The sequence below is a fragment of the Phyllobates terribilis genome, unplaced genomic scaffold, assembly GCF_046119375.1.
Source record: "Phyllobates terribilis strain yellow unplaced genomic scaffold, ASM4611937v1 Scaffold_12__6_contigs__length_324123572, whole genome shotgun sequence".
Lineage (NCBI taxonomy): Eukaryota > Metazoa > Chordata > Amphibia > Anura > Dendrobatidae > Phyllobates > Phyllobates terribilis.
Window position 1 is genome coordinate 195,273,441 of NW_027362772.1, and position 16,329 is coordinate 195,289,769.

At 46.1% G+C, this 16,329-nt stretch overlaps 1 long non-coding RNA gene across 1 annotated transcript; it reads left to right on the forward strand.

The window, feature by feature from the left end:
* Nucleotides 1–2,432: 2,432 nt before the first annotated feature.
* On the forward strand, nt 2,433–3,110 carry LOC141173196 (uncharacterized). The gene is made up of 3 exons (XR_012252606.1): nt 2,433–2,570; nt 2,643–2,740; nt 2,840–3,110. It is a non-coding gene; the product is annotated as an uncharacterized lncRNA (long non-coding RNA).
* Nucleotides 3,111–16,329: the final 13,219 nt, after the last annotated feature.

Below are 16,329 nucleotides of genomic sequence, written 5' to 3' on the forward strand. Positions count from 1 at the left end.
CCGTGTTGGACTTAATATTGACTAATAGGCCTGATAGAATAACTGAGGTACAGATAGGGGGGCACCTAGGTAATAGCGACTATAATATTATCGCCTTCAAAATGCCCTTCAGTATGGTTATCAATAAGGGAACAACAAAAACATTAAACAATAGGAGGGCGAAGTTTGATCAGCTGAAAGAAAACCTTCAACTTATTGACTGGGACAAAGTTCTTAATCAAAGGAATACGAATAGTAAATGGGAAACCTTCAAAAGAATTCTGAATACTCAGTGCGAGAGGTATATACCGTATGGGAATAAAAGGGCCAGAAATAAGAGGAAACCAATATGGTTGAACAAGAACGTAAAAGGGGCGTTAAATAGCAAAAAAGAGGCATTCAAGAGATTAAAACAGGAAAACAGTAAGGAGGCACTAATGTGTTACAAGGAAAAAACGAGAACCTGTAAAAAACAAATAAAAATAGCGAAGGAGGAAACAGAGAGACGTATTGCTAGGGAAAGTAGATCAAATCCCAAACTGTTCTTTATGTATATAAATAGTAAAAGGATTAAATCGGATAATATTGGACCGATAAAAAGTGAGGAAGGCAAAATCATAGAGAAAGATGAGGATAAAGCTAATCTATTAAATAATTTTTTTTCGACAACTTTCACAAAGGAAATCGAACTAACAGGAGAAATGAGAAGTGACAAGCTTAATCCTCCACTAAGTATGACAAATCTAACCCAAGTTGAGGTACAGAAACGCCTCAGTAACATTAAAATAAACAAATCACCAGGACCTGATGGCATACACCCACGGGTACTAAGGGAACTAAGTAATGTGATAGACAGACCGTTATATCTTATATTTAAGGACTCTGTTGAGACTGGGTCTGTGCCACTTGATTGGCGACAGGCGAATGTAGTGCCAATATTCAAAAAGGGAGCGAAAAGTGACGCTGGAAACTATCGGCCGGTGAGTCTGACGTCCGTTGTGGGCTAACAAACCTGATTGACTTCTATGAGGAGGTTAGCTCTCGAGTAGATCAGGGGGAACCAGTGGATGTCGTGTATCTCGACTTCTCAAAAGCATTCGATAGCGTGCCACATAATAGGTTGGTATACAAAATGAGAATGATGGGGCTGGGGGAAAATGTCTGCAAGTGGGTAGCTAACTGGCTAAAGGATAGAAGGCAGAGGGTGGTTATAAATGGAATATACTCAGATTGGGTAAGCGTCACTAGTGGGGTACCACAGGGGTCTGTACTAGGCCCAATGTTATTTAATATCTTTATTAACGACATAGTCAACGGGATAAATAGTAAAATATCAATATTTGCAGATGACACAAAGTTATGTAAAACAATTAATACAAAAGAGGACAGTGCAGACCTACAGAGGGATTTGGATAAGCTGGGTAGGTAGAGCATTAAATGGCAAATGAGGTTTAACGAGGAGAAATGTAAGGTCATACATATGGGAAGGAAAAATGGAAGTCACCAGTACTCACTGAATGGGAAATCATTGGGGAATTCAGAGATGGAGAAGGACTTGGGCATCTTGATTGATAGCAAACTAAATTGGAGTGCCCAAAGTCAGGCCGCTGCTGTAAGGGCAAACAGGGTAATGGGATGTATCAGAAGAGGTATAGCTGCAAAGGATGAGAACATTGTTCTTCCACTGTACAAAGCACTGGTCAGACCACACTTGGAATACTGTGCTCAGTTATGGGCCCCAATATATAGAAAGGATATAAATGAGCTTGAAAAGGTACAAAGGAGGGCAACAAAATTAATAAAGGGAATGGAGGGACTGCAATACCCAGAGAGGTTGGCAAAACTAGGACTATTCAGCCGGGAAAAGAGAAGGTTGAGGGGGGACATAATAAATGTGTACAAATATGTTAGGGGACAGTATAGAGACCTTGCCAGGGATTTGTTGAAAAGGAGGAATATTACGGTAACAAGAGGGCATTCACTAAGACTGGAAGAGAAAAGGTTTCAGCACCAGCATAGGAAGGGGTTCTTTACGGTAAGAGCAGTGAGAATATGGAATTCACTGAGTGAGGAGACGGTAATGTCGGATTCACTACACCAGTTCAAGTGGGGACTGGATGCATTTCTAGATACCAGGCAGATTTCAGCATATACTTAAAAATAAAATAAAATAGTAGGTTGATACAGGGATTTATTCTGACTGCTGGTTTCAGAGTCGGGAGGGAATTTTTCCTCAGGTGAAGATTGGCTAAATCATTTGGGGTTTTTGTCCTCCTCTGGATCAACTTTAGCAATTACAGAACTAACAGGTCGAACTTGATGGACGCAAGTCTTTATTCGGCTTTACAAACTATGTTACTATGTTACCCTCAAGCATCAAAACTCAAGAGGTAACATTAAATTATCCCACTGGTATTCTCTATGACCCATATTATTTGCCTTACCACGTTATATACTAACTATACTTCCACTAGTACTGTTTAGGCATCCCTGAAGCAGAAGCCGCCCACGATCCAGGACCGGCAAAACATCCATCTATACTGCCAAAACCCTCACGCACATCCTGGGAATCTAATAAAGTCCTCTTACAGGTAAAACAATACACCCTACCACCTGTGACACCCCACTTCCATACTCTAACGTACATTTTGTATCCTGAACAGCTACTCCTACCCCTGGTGTCCATAAGAGGGCACAAACACTACCCGTCTAGACTAACTCTGTTCATCTTCACCGTGAATCCCACCTGGACCGATAACAGGTAAATTACCTTCCTCCCTAAAAAGAGGACTTCCAACTCATTGCTATAGGAACCGCAGGTTCAAAACCCCTTATAATTAATATTCTCTTCTTCACCCAGAATACATCCAGATCACAACTGGCTAAGAAATATAACAAGCCAAAACTAGAAGGAACTCACAAAGAACCTCTACCAGAAAGGACAACCCACTTTTAATTGCATATTTATACAAAAAAACTTTCTTACAACATCCTGAAGTGCTAATTTTATATGATATTTTATGTGACATTATTTTAAAATAAAAATTTTTTAAAAACTGAACTGTGCATCAGAACATTCTACTCCACCCTTTACCCCCTTTCCAACCCCAACTATTACGGCCTAACTATACCAGCGCAGGATTACTTCCATTTTGTTTGTACATTGGATCCTTTCCAATCTCGTCCACCCGTGGTAGGGGGACTATCCTTTGCGGCAGGTAATCCAGGCCCACCTACCAGCGCCCACACACCACACTAGAAACATGATTAGTAATTTGAAAGCTTAAAATGGTTGGTGAGGTGATTTTAACCAATCATCAAGCTTTTACTCTCCCCAGGATGACACAGGGGTAGAAAAGTCGTTTCGGATCCATGATTTGTTCATCTTTATAAACGTGAGTCTGTCTACATTATCAGTGGAGAGCCGCGTGCGCTTATCTGTCAGCACACCACCAGCAGCGCTGAACACACATTCAGACAGAACGCTGGCTGCGGGGCATGACAAGATCTCCAAGGCGTAAGTGGCTAGCTCCGGCCATTTATCCAGATTGGAAGCCCAAAAAGAGCAAGGGTCCAGTGACACAGTCGTGGCTTCAATGTTTACTTGGAGATACTCCTGTACCATCGTCTCTAGGCGTTGACTATGTGTCAGACTTCTTGTCTCCTGTGGCCTTGCAAAGGATGGGCTAAAAAAGTGGTGAAATGATTCCGCAAAATTGATGTTACCAGCAGATACTGTGTTTCTGTTACGGTTTGAGTGCTGAACACTCGACGGTCCCACGATTGGCAAGTTGGAACTGTGAGATTTACTACGTGCACCACTGGTGTTTTGTGGAAAAGCACATGTAAGATTCTGCAACAGTCTCTGCTGATACTCCTGCATGCGTGCATCCCTTTCTATGGCAGGAATAATTTCTGCAAATTTACTTTTGTACCGGGGATCTAACAGTGTGGCAACCCAGTAGTCAGGATTATTTCTAATTCTCACAATTCGAGGGTCATGTTGCAGGTAGTGCAGCAAGAAGGCACTCATGTGTGTTGCGCATCCAGGAGCACCAAGTCCCTGTTGTGTTGGTGGCGAGGTAACAATCATGCTTCCTTCCTCTGTCCTCTCCCCCCAACCTCGCACAACAGAAATGTGATCAAGGTCTCCCTCATCTGATGAGTCTTCCATCAGTTCGTCCTCCACTTCTTCCTGGGCTCCTGCACCTTCCTCACTAGTTTGGCTGCTACCATGCGCCCTGGTAAAACCATCTCCCCCACCCTCACATGCCTGCCGCCTTGGTGCTGCCGACCGTCTGGACCTTGCAGATGTTAGCCCTTCCGCATACAACTCCTCCTCCTCTACTTCCTCCACCTCCTCTTGTGCCACCACCTGACTCCGAATTCTGTTTAACATGTGCTCCAGCATGTAAATCACCGGAATAGTCATGCTGATAATGGCATCGTCAGCACTAAACATCTTCGTCGCCATTTCAAAACTGTGCAGAAGGGTGCATAGGTCCCTGATCTGAGACCACTCCTCCAGCGTGATTTGCCCCACCTCTGGATCTCGTTGGCCCAGGCTATACGTCAGAATGTATTGCACCAGGGCTTGTCGGTGCTGCCACAGTCGCTGCAACATGTGCAGAGTTGAATTCCACCGGGTAGGCACATCGCATTTTAGCCGGTGAAGTGGCAGGCCCAACGACTTCTGTAGAGCTGCGGGATGCGAACGGCGGAAGTGAGCACACAGCGACCGTGCCCTCTGCAGAAGGCCATCTAGTCTGGGATAGTGGGCTAAAAATTGCTGGACAACCAGGTTCAACACGTGAGACTTACAAGGCACGTGTGTGACATTGCCCCGGCGAAGGGCCGCACCCAGGTTTGCAGCATTGTCGCACACGGCCTTCCCTGGTTTCAGGTCCAGTGGAGACAACCATTCATGAAATTGGTTCTCCAGAGCTGACCACAATTCCTCAGCTGTGTGACACACATTTCCCAGACATTTCAAAGTAAAAACCGCCTGATGACATTGAGCCCTACTGCCAGCATAGTAAGGAGGTGTGCAGGATCCCTTCTGCGCAGTTAGAAAGCTTGTGGCATGACCAGACAGGCTTTGGGTGCAGGCGGAAGACCAAGAGGAGGTTGAGGAGGCAGAAGCAGTGGAGGAACTTTGAGATAAAGAGGATTGATGCACAATTCGTGGGGACGGCAAGACTTGGACAGCAGCCCCTTGTCCTGCTGTCACCATAGTTACCCAGTGCCCAGTCAGCGACATGTAACGCCCCTGTCCATGCCTACTCGTCCAAGTGTCTGTGGTGAAATGCACCCTGTCACACACAGAGTTTCTCAAAGAAGTGGTGATGTTGTGTGCGACATGCTGGTGGTGCGCAGGCACACCTTTCTTTGAGAAGTAGTGCCGACTGGGCATCTGGTACTGGGGCACTGCGACGGACATAAGGTCTCGAAAATCCTCTGTGTCCACCAGGCGGAAAGGCAGCATTTCTGTAGCCAAGAGCTTGCAGATGGTTAAATTCAACCTCTTAGCTTTCTCATGGCTAGGAGGAAATGGTCTTTTACTTGTCCACATCTGAGGGACCGAGGGCTGGCTATTATGCTTAGATGGGGTTGATAAGGGTGTCCCCGGCAAACTGCCGGTCTTTGAGGAAGATGCAGGCGGACATGTTAGGTTGCCTTGATCCAAAGGTGGTGCTATCGATGTCGGACAGCGCTCAACACCAGCTGGTGTTACCACCTCCAAAGAAAATGATGACCTGCCAATCACGCTGGCTGTTGCGGGTAAAGAGGTGGCAGGTCTGCACCCCAAAACAGGTGTGACTGCTGTCCCCCCAGTCACAGAGGATGAAGAGGCCGCGGATGCAAAAGATATGGCAGACGGTGGTTGGCCCGGCCGGCTAGGCCGCATTGTAGCACAGTGAGCTTCCCACTGCAACTTATGCTTCATGTCCATGTGCCGGTTCATGCATGAAGTACTCAAACTATGTATTTTATGGCCTCTACTTAGCTTTTGCTGACAAATGTTACAGATAACACGAGTTGGGTCATCTTTATCGATCTGAAAAAATGCCCAGGCTATGCAAGGCTTAGCACCCATGCGACCTGAAGAGCCACCACGACTTGTGGTGAGAGGCAGAGTTGTGTTTGAGGATGCAGTTGTTGACGTGCTTCCAGTACTACGTCTCTGTCCAGGAAGGCGCAACCTGACGTCGTCGTCACTAGTATCTTCCTCCACCTCCTCTGCTGACCTCATCTCTTGGCTGACTGTGGGTTGACAGTAAGTGGGATCTCCAACCTCATCATCATCACCCTGTGCGTTATCACACCCGTCGTCCTCAGAGCCAACCTGTTCCTGCCCTGACAAAAAACTAAAGTTGTCGCTCCAATCAGGTATTTGAGTCTCATCATCGTCTTCCTCATTGTCTCCACCAACAGGAGTTACAGTTTGGGAATGAGGGTCTACATTATGGTCAGAACCTTCAGCGTCTGGTCCTGGATCCGACTCATAAAGATTCTGGGCATCAGTGCAGATCATTTCCTCGTCTGGATTCACAGAAGCGCTGGAGCCGACCTCTGACTCCCAGGCTATAGTATGAGTAAACAGCTCTGCAGACTCAACCATCTGTTCTACCTCATACTCAGACGGGCAGCTGGAGATTTGGGAGCTGTGAGGAAGCAAGTGCGATTGGGGTGACACCTTTGAGGACTGGAGTATTTGTGATGTTGAAGTTGATGTGGAGTAGAGCCCACTTAAAGGAACACTTGATATCCGTTGAAGCACCTGCTGTTTTTGTGCCTCATCTGGAATTTGTAGCGATTGGCGTGGCCGTAAGAAAGGGATCTTATCACATTGTCCGCTTAAAGAAGTAGACATTTTAGTTTGGCTGGAAGATGGTCTTTCTTCTGCAGATGTTACTGTTGCTTTAACACCTACCCCACGGACACAACCTTTTTTCCCCTTCCCAACACGCCTATTCCCCTTTCCACCAGCAGCAGGCCTTTTTCCACTCATTTTGGTGGTTAACTAATTCACAACTCTGGAGTTGTTTGCACAAAAAAACAATTGATGGGAACCGAGCAGAGCTGAGTGGCCAAACTGTGGTATTAGGCCAAAACTATTGGCTGGGTTAGATGCAGAAAAAAATTATATTCAATTTGCAACCTGATGGAGGTCAGTATAGATGGACTAATAGAACAAGTCCCACACACAGCTAGAAGCCCAAATATTTTTTCAGAGGTAGATGCAGAAAAAAATTATATTCAATTTGCAACCTGATGGAGGTCAGTATAGATGGACTAATAGAACAAGTCCCACACACTGCTAGAAGCCCAAATATTTTTTCAGAGCTAGATGCAGAAAAGTATTATATTCAATTTGCAACCTGATGGAGGTCAGTATAGATGGACTAATAGACCAAGTCCCACACACTGCTAGAAGCCCAAATATTTTTTCAGAGATAGATGCAGAAAAAAATTATATTCAATTTGCAACCTGATGGAGGTCAGTATAGATGGACTAATAGACCAAGTCCCACACACTGCTAGAAGGCCAAATATTTTTTCAGAGCTAGATGCAGACAAAAAAATATTTTTAATTTGCAACCTGATGGAGGTCAGTATAGATGGACTAATAGAACAAGTCCCACACACTGCTAGAAGCCCAAATATTTTTTCAGAGCTAGATGCAGAAAAAAACATATTTTTAATTTGCAACCTGATGGAGGTCAGTATAGATGGACTAGTAGAACAAGTCCCACACACTGCTAGAAGGCCAAATATTTTTTCAGAGCTAGATGCAGACAAAAACATATTTTTAATTTGCAACCTGATGTAGGTCAGTATAGATGGACTAATAGACCAAGTCCCACACACTGCTAGAAGGCCAAATATTTTTTCAGAGCTAGATGCAGACAAAAAAAATATTTTGAATTTGCAACCTGATGGAGGTCAGTATAGATGGACTAATAGAACAAGTCCCACACACTGCTAGAAGGCCAAATATTTTTTCAGAGCTAGATGCAGAAAAAAATTATATTCAATTTGCCACCTTATGGAGGTCAGTATAGATGGACTAATAGAATGATGCTATGCCCAAAAAGTTTTACTTCACTAGGTGCAGTAAAAAAATTGGTATTCTATACACAGGTGGTGTATCTTGCAACACAGATAGGCTACTCCACTGACTAATACACTCTGCAATAGACCAAAAAGGATTAGCTTTGCTAGATTCAGCCAAATGCTGTGAAAAAAACTTGCACAGCACTGGCACAGACCTGCCTGGCAAAAACTGATAGGAACTGATGTAACTTAGTCCTGAAAAGGACTGCAATTATAATTAGTCTTTACTCCCACAACCTATCTATTTAAGAGCACAGACCAGCCTGATAAAAGTCATAGGAAATGCTGTAACCTAGTCCTTAAAAGGATTGCAATCACAACTATTCCCTACTCCCAAGCTATCTGTAGATTTGTGCGAAAATTGGCTTGAAATTAACAAGGTATAGCGCACACAGCAACAGCGGTGCCGTCTAACACGCAGCTGCAGCAGTGAGAAAATGGTGGCGACGGGGAAAATGGCTGGGTCTTATAGGGCAAGGACATGTGACATACACTGCCAATGACACATGCCCTTGCTTGTGTGAAAAAAAGCACTTCGCTCCGTGTGTGCGCTGCTGATAGGCTGACAGATTACACCTCCCCAAAGAGAAAAAAAAATGGAGATCTTCATTATTCCTGCAGAGATCCATCCCCTGCCCCTCCCCCCGCCCCGCTGTACACTCAAACTGCGTATTAACATTAATTTTCATCATTACTGAGAAAAAATCCAGTTATGATTTTGGTGCACGAACAGTTATCGAACATAACCTCGAACAGCCGAATTTTTCTCAAATCGTTCGTGTTCGCCGAACGGCTCGAACACCGCCCAAAACAGCTCGAATTTGAGATTGGCGAACAGTTCGAGTCGAACAACGCTCATCTCTAGTGGTGAGATAGGTAGCGTGAGAATGTGTGACCCGTTCCCTATTGCCATGCCCCCGAAAAGTGAGATGATGATCTGGTGCCGGGCAGCTATTGGTCTAAGAGGTAGAGACTACCAAGCAATGGTAGAACCCGTCTACTCAGACAGTAGGCCCACCATTTTGACAGCATGGGGGGTGGTCGATGTTCGCCATGGGAGGGTGCCCGTCCGCATCATAAATATTGGGGAGAGAGAAGTATACCTGCCCCGGTATGCCACGCTAGCCAAATTGTCCACCATAAACCAAAATTCTGTAAGGGGCGTGGAACCCTTGCCTCCATCTCAACCAGAGGAAGGTAACGGCTCTAAGAAACAAATGGAGGACTGGTGTCAGCAACTGCATTTGGGTGCGGACTCCACTCCCTCACACCAGAAACAGGGAGTCTACCGGGTGGTTCAGGAGTACGAAAGAGTCTTTAGTAAACACCCGCTAGACTTCGGGCGAGTAAAGGGGGTAGAACATCACATCCCCACAGGAGACCATCCACCCATAAAGGAAAGATACCGACCTGTAGCCCCTGGGCAGCTCCACTAGTTCTAGTGAAAAAGAAGGACAACACCATGAGAATGTGTGTAGACTACAGAAAGGTAAACCGTATCACACACAAAGATGCGTACCCGTTACCTAGGATAGAAGAATCTTTAGCTGCATTAAAATCTGCTAACTTCTTCCCCACTTTGGATCTTACTAGCGGGTACTGGCAGGTTCCTGTAGCAGAGGCAGACAAGGAGAAGACTGCATTCACCACCCCGATGGGCCTCAGCGAATTCAACTGTATGCCGTTCGGGCTCTGCAACGCACCAGGAACCTTCCAACGGTTGATGGAATGCTGTCTGGAACACCGGAATTTCGAGACGGTCCTGTTATACCTGGACGATGTCATCGTTTATTCCAAAACCTACGAGGACCATCTGAAACACCTGGCAGAAGTGTTTGACGCCCTGGCAAGCTACGGCCTAAAGGTGAAACCATCCAAGTGTCACCTGCTGAAACCAAAGGTGCAGTACCTGGGACACATAGTGAGTGCTGACGGAGTGGCTCCCGACCCCGATAAGATCACCGTGATTAAAGACTGGCCAAGACCCTCCAGCATAAAGGAAGTGCGGCAGTTTCTCGGGTTGGTAGGCTACTACCGAAGATTCATTCCCGGTTTCACCAAAATGGCAGCTCCTATGCAGGACCTCCTGATAGGCCAATCAAGGAAGGCCAAAAACCAGAAGCCACCCTCCAGATGGGAAAAGCTGGAAGAGGAGTCCTTCTGCCAGCTGAAGATGGCACTCACGGGGGATGAAATCCTGGCGTACCCTGACTACAGCCAGCCCTTTATCCTCCACACGGACGCGAGCAACATCGGGCTAGGAGCCGTACTGTCCCAGATCCAGCAGGCGAAAGAACGGGTAATCGCTTACGCCAGCCGAAAACTAAGGCCCACAGAGAGAAACCCTGAGAATTATAGCTCATTCAAGCTAGAGTTCCTGGCAGTGGTGTGGGCAGTGACCGAACGTTTCAAGCATTACCTTGCCTCTTCCAAGTTCACCGTGTACACGGATAACAACCCGTTGACACACCTGGACACTGCAAGACTTGGTGCCCTGGAGCAGAGATGGATGGCCCGCCTGTCCAACTATGAATTCACCATCAAATACCGGGCGGGATGCTCAAATGCCAACGCGGATGCCCTGTCCAGAATGCCAAACTTACCGGACGTAGGGGAAGATCCAGAAGAACTGGACGAAGTCGAACTCCCTGCGTTCCACCGTCATGGGATTACCTTCCATTCCCACCGTGTAAGGGACAGGCGCTCTGCCACGTTCAATCCCTTACCCCACTACAACTGGGCGGAGACGCAAGACAGTGATCCCGCAGTCCGTCTGGTGAAGGAAATGCTGACACAGGCTGATGCCCGTCTTGACCCAGACACTCCGGAGGAGACCAAGCAACTGTGGAAGGAGAAAAGCAGGCTGTTTCTTTACAAGGAGAAGCTGTGCCGGAGAATGGTCAACTCTAGAACACATGAGCTGACCTGGCAGGTAGTGGTCCCAAGACGAGATGCGGCTATGGTTCTGGAGGCATACCACGACGGAGCAGGACACTTCGGATGGAAGGAGCTGGAGTTCCTGTTGCGTGGACGGTTCTACTGGGTAGGCATGAGAGGAGCCATCGAGAGGTGGTGCAGAGACTGTGGCCCGTGCAACTTAAGAAGAAAGGACTGTGCCAGCCAGAAGAGTCCCCTGCAGCCCATCATCACCAGGCAGCCACTGGAACTGGTAGCCCTGGACCATGTGAAACTGGCTCCAAGCAAATCTGGGTACGTCTACGCCCTCACCATCGTAGATCACTACTCCCGGTTTCTAGTGGTGGTCCCTGTCAAGGACTTAACGGCCCAAACAGCAGCCAGGGCCTTCCAGCTGCACTTCTGCCGTCCACACGGGTATCCGGAGCAAGTGCTGATGAACCAAGGACCAGCCTTCGAAGCGGAGGTCTTCCAGGAGTTCTGCAATCTGTATGGCTGCAGGAAGATAAGAACAACACCCTATCACCCTCAGACCAACGGACTATGTGAGAAAATGAACCAGGTGGTGATAGACTTGCTAAAAACGTTGCCCCTGGAGGAACGCAGTCTGTGGCCTGAAAAACTGCCTGAATTGGTGGACTTGTACAATCACATCCCCGTAGGCTCCACCAACTGTACCCCGGCTTACCTAATGAGAGCAAGACCTGGTAAGCTGCCTATTGACCTGGATATGGGAGTCCTGACACCTGAGGACACCTCGCCAGAGGCGGACTGGGATACAGAACGGCAGCAGCAGTATCGGAAAGTACAGGAGAGCGTCGAGCGAAGTCTGTCTCAAGCAAGAGAAAGGCAAGAGAAGGCTTATAACCAGTATGCTCCCGCTGTTCCCCTGGTACCTGGAGAGCAGGTCATGAAGAGAAAAAGGCGGCTCCACAAGTTGGACGACCAGTGGGAGAAGGACCCGTACACCGTACTGCCCTCAAGTCATGAGAACCCAAAAGTATGTATCATCAGTAAGGATGGAGGAAAGACCACAGCCATTGTCTCCAGAGACCACCTGAAGAAGTGTCCCGAGCAGCTGCAAAGCCCTGAAGAAGATCAAGAAAATCCTCAACCCGCAGAGGAAAGGGAAGAAATGATCAGTACCGTACTCGGAGACTTTCCCCGGTCCTGGACTCAGATCAACAATGCAGTCGTAGTACCCGTCCTCACCTTTCTCCAGCCAGCCCCTCAAGGACCTACAGAAGAACAGGTAATGTCAGAAGAGCAGCCGGCCCAGGAGGCAGAAGAATCCATACCAGCAGCCCAGAAGAATCAACCCTCTGCTAGTAGTGAGCCTGCCGTGCCCCTAGTAAGCCAAAGAGTATGCAGAAAGCTGCCAGGCCTGCCCATAACACCTTCTACACCCTGTAGTGCAGAACCAGATAGTGGGTTACGTAGGTCCACCAGGAGCACTAGAGGTTTGATGCCCGCTCGCTGGAGAATCTAAAATGTAATCTGTAAATTGCAAATGTTGAAAATGGTTTATGTTTGTTGCCTGGTTATTAATTATGTTTCTCTAGTTACCCTGCAGGTTTATTTGGACTGACAGGTTATGGACGTTGAATAACCGGAACTACATGTAGATAGTTGCACCTTGGTGCCTCTTGCAAAGATGGCCGCGGAAGAGAAAACCTGTCTGGCGTGGCCTCCTTGTGGCCCAAAGTAGCTAGCCTCAGCCTTGCAGCCATGCCCAGGGCCAACGCTAGGGGTTTGCTTTGGACAGGTCCCCTACTCTGTGCCAAGACTTCAGCTTGTTGGGTGATATGGACACCCGGTTACGGACACGCCATGACCTCTAAAGACTAAAGCTTCTTGTATATATGTTGTTGTATTATTGTTTATACCATGTATTTGTGTTTTCTTAAAAATGTGTTTAGTCCCGGAGTACTAAAATTCACTAGGGGAAAATGTGGCACCCCAGAGGTCTGGTTGCCACAGTAATAGAAATATTACGTCTGAGAGCAAGTGGGAGGTTTCTCTGGTCAGGAGCCCTTAAGCATGCAACACTTCCTGCCCAGACCTGGGAGGGGAGGAATCTGCCCTTATAAACTGGGTCTGAGGCGGGATTAGTCAGTCAGAGTCAGGGAGTCAGAGTCTGGGAGTCAGAGCTTGGAAAACAAGCAGACACAGGGAAAGTTACAGCTAGGAGCTCTGTAGGAGCAGTAGCTGAAGACCAGGGGCTGGAGCTGAGCAGAGCTCGCCCTGGCAGAAGAATCTGATAACCGGACACCGGAGTCCGAGGCTGTGGGGACTGATATTCACCCAGCAGCAGAAACTAGCCGGCAGGGGATTCCAGGTCCTCTGGCCATAGAAGCCCGGAGGCTCAGTCACAAGGAAGGGACCAGCACCGCCATCCAGGAGCGGAGGCTAACAGAAGGCCCCAAGTCACCAGCCATACGGGTGAGCACCACATGGTATACTCAGGGACGTGGGCTACTTCTACCCGCTTATAGCAAGGTAGCCAGAAAGAGTGCAGATAGACGGGGAGGCCTACAACTCCACGTGGCCAGGGGAACTCCTGTTTGCTCGCAGACTGACCAGGCCCCTTATGTTAGCCAGTACTCCCCGGAGGGTCTGCCTTAATATCACCAGTAAAGACCCTGAACTGCACTGCAAAGACTCTGAGTCGTTCCTGCTTCATCGCCGAACCAGCACTACTAGTGCTGGGACTCCCGTGCACTATCACCCTCACCATCAACTACACTGCCCTGGGGCTCCACTCTTCCCGTGGGGAGTCACACTACCTCAGCTGCACACATCATCAGCCCCAGCGGTCTGCCTTGCAGCGGCAGTCTGCGCTGACCGCAATCCACGGGTGGCATAGTCGGACAATTAACCTAAAACCCCCACAAAATACCGCCATCGGCCTGACCACCCTGAGCCACGGGACCGGGTCACCGCCACGGATTCTACAACCCCCAGAGACCCGGCTCCGGGTATCCCACACACGTCCACACTAGGCCCAGGGGGCGAGTCAGTAAGGTTTTAATATTATAGTTAGGACTGTCCCATAAGTGTTTCCATGACATGGCGGGATGGCTTTTACATTATTTTGATCAAAATTATGTTAACTAAATACCCTTTACTATTTATCATTATTTTTATGCACTTGCAATTTATCTATTTATTTCCAGTTATTTGAGCATTTTGCTTTTCTTTGGTTTTTCTCTGTCTAGTGGCCTTATGTGAACATGCATTTACATTTTGCATGCACATCAATTTACGTTTCAGTTCAGACTCCCAGATTTTTTCTTTGTAGTTTAGTGTGCTTCAGTGCATATAAAGGTGTGGCCACCCTTTGTCTGAGCAGAAAGGTTCATTCTGCCTCTGAGGTCCATGCTTCTACTAGGGTTCAGTCTCTCTGCCCTTATCCATATGTATGTCACTTGACAAATGGTAAGGTTTTAATATTAGAGTTAGGACTGTCCCATAAGGGTTCCCGTGACGTGTCGGGGTGGCTTTTACATTATTTTGATCAAAATTATGTTAACTAAATACCCTTTATTATTTATCATTATTTTTATGCACTTGCGATTTATTCATTTACTTCCAGTTATTTGGGTATTTTGCTTGTCTTTGGTTTTTCTCCGTCTAGTGTCCTTATGTGAACATGCATTTACATTTTGGTACACATGCAAGAAATAGGAGCATGTTCACACTAGCAAAAAGAAGCAAAACCTACAAAAGACAAAAAATATATCTCATACCCTACCATCATTATATATAAATGTAAAGCAAAGTTGCATATTAAATATAGGGTACTTAGTGAACTATTTTTGATCAAAAAAGTATACAAGCCGTCCCACCAGCGACAAGGTGACCCTAAATTGGGACGGTACCTACACTGTCTATATTAAAAACCTTACTGTATATCAAAGTTGAAGTAATGCATATAAAAGGGTAGACAAATAGGACCGGGTCCCAACTTCAGACCACCTAGGCCCGTGGTAAGCTACATATATACTAATCAGCTCAACAAAGGGGATGCCACACCCTTAATTTGCACAGAATGCAAACAAGACAAAAAACCAAGCAATGTGAACTGAGGTCTAAGATGGTACACATGCAAGAAATAGGAGCATGTTCACACTAGCAAAAAGAAGCAAAACCTACAAAAGACAAAAAATATATCTCAGTGTAGGTGCCGTCCCAATTTAGGGTCACCTTGTCGCTGGTGGGACGGCTTGTATACTTTTTTTGATCAAAAATAGTTCACTAAGTACCCTATATTTAATATGCAACTTTGCTTTACATTTATATATAATGATGGTAGGGTATGAGATATATTTTTTGTCTTTTGTAGGTTATGCATTTACATTTTGCATGCACACCAATTTAAGTTTCAGTTCAGACTCCCAGGTTTTTTCTTTGTAGTTTAGTGTGCTTCAGTGCATATAAGGGTGTGGCCGCCCTTTGTCTGAGCTGAAAGGTTCATTCTGCCTCTCAGGTCTATGCTTCTAATAGGGTTCAGTCTCTCTGCCCTTTTCCATATGTATGTCACTTGACAAATGGTAAGATTTTAATATTAGAGTTAGGACTGTCCCATAAGGGTTGCCGTGACGTCGCGGGATTGCTATTACGTTATTTTGATCAAAATTATGTTAAATAAATAACCTTTATTATTTATCATTATTTTTATGCACTTGCGATTTATTCATTTACTTCCAATTATTTGGGTATTTTGCTTGTCTTTGGTTTTTCTCTGTCTAGAGGCCTTATGTGGACATGCATTTACATTTTGCATGCACATCAATTTACATTTCAGTTCAGACTCCGAGGTTTTTTCTTTGTAGTTTAGAGTGCTTCAGTGCATATAAGGGTGTGGCCGCCCTTTGTCTGAGCTGAAAGGTTCATTCTGCCTCTCATCTCCATGCTTCTACTAGGGTTCAGTCTCTCTGCCCTTATCCATATGTATGTCACTTGACAAATGGTAAGGATTTAATATTAGAGTTAGGACTGTCCCATAAGGGTTGCCGTGACGTGTTGGAATTGCTATTACATTATTTTGATCAAAATTATGTTAAATAAATACTCTTTATTATTTATCATTATTTTTATGCACTTGCGATTTATCCATTTACTTCCAATTATTTGGGTATTTTGCTTGTCTTTGGTTTTTCTCTGTCTAGTCGCCTCATGTGAACATGCATTTACATTTTGCATGCACACCAATTTACGTTTCAGTTCAGACTCCCAGGTTTTTTCTTTTTAGTTATAGGGTATGCAGTGAGTCCAAGAGCTGACCAAATTTAGGAAAAACCCCAGTAAGTATTT